Source organism: Gavialis gangeticus, unplaced genomic scaffold, assembly GCF_001723915.1.
Source record: "Gavialis gangeticus isolate Ggan-Ray unplaced genomic scaffold, GavGan_comp1, whole genome shotgun sequence".
NCBI classification, from domain to species: domain Eukaryota; kingdom Metazoa; phylum Chordata; order Crocodylia; family Gavialidae; genus Gavialis; species Gavialis gangeticus.
In genome coordinates this window covers 45,495,776-45,496,840 of record NW_017728994.1, presented here as the reverse complement: position 1 = coordinate 45,496,840, position 1,065 = coordinate 45,495,776, and positions in this window count along the sequence as shown.

Here is a 1,065-nt window from a genome sequence, read left to right as displayed (position 1 = left end):
TGGCATGAGAGCAGCTCCAGGCGCTGGGACCGTGCTGTCCCGAGGTGCGCTGGGGTCGCCCTGCTCCGGCGTGGTTGGGCCTGTGCCCCCTGCACCCGGCCGTGGAGGGGAACAGGGTGCGCCGCTGGGGTTGCCCCAGGTGCGGGGGTGCCTAGGGCTGTAGCATGGCCTTGGGCCTTTGAGCCACCCGGGGGTGGGAGGGCACCTCCTGCCACCCTGCAGCTGGCTGTGAGCTTGGCTCCAGGCTCCTGCACTCGCCCCTGGGCCCCCTCCCCACAGAGTCAGGCCCCTTACCCGTAATGCTCAGGCTTTTATTAAATACTCAGCTCAAGGTATTAAATAACCCATAGTGTTTCTCCTCCCGGCACCAGCTGGGAGCAGCTCCCTTCAGTGCTGGGGGAACGCGCGGTCCTCGCAGCGGTCCGGCTCCCCCACGCTGGGGCCGAGGTCGGTCACCCGCTGGTCCGGGGCCCCGGGCAGCTCCCGGCTGTGACCTGTAGGCCCAGGTTAGGGTTGGCCGGGGTCGGAGGGGAGGGGAGGGGAGGGGATCCCGGCATGGACCGACCCAGGTGGCATCTGTGCCTGGAGCTTCACCCACCCCCTGGAGGAGCAGGCGGGGTGGGGGGCACCAGCTTGGGCCCCCACACTCGTCCTGCCCCCAGGGTGCGGGTGGCTGTCTCCTTCCCACCTCCAGAGCTCCCCAGCCAGGGGCTGCACCCTGCTCTGCTCAGCGCTGGAGCCGGTGCAGGTAGCCGGACCCCAGCCTCCTCAGGCGCCGGCTCTGGGTGGGTTGCGCGCATGTGGCAGGGTGCTGCCGGTCCGGGCTGAGCCTCCTGGCCCTGTCGGGGTCTGCGCGGGGGAAGCTGCTGTCCTCGATCCTGCAAGGGGGCAAAGAGCCAGCGTGAGGGGTGCTGGCCCCGGGGGCCCTCAGGCAGGGAGCTTGGCCCCCGTGGCCTGGCCCGCACCGTACCGCAGGCTGCTGAGCTGCTCCAGCGTGAGCGCCCTGACACCGTCCTCGTCCGCCGGGCCCAGCCGGGCCAGCTGCAGCCGCCGACTCCGCCGCGG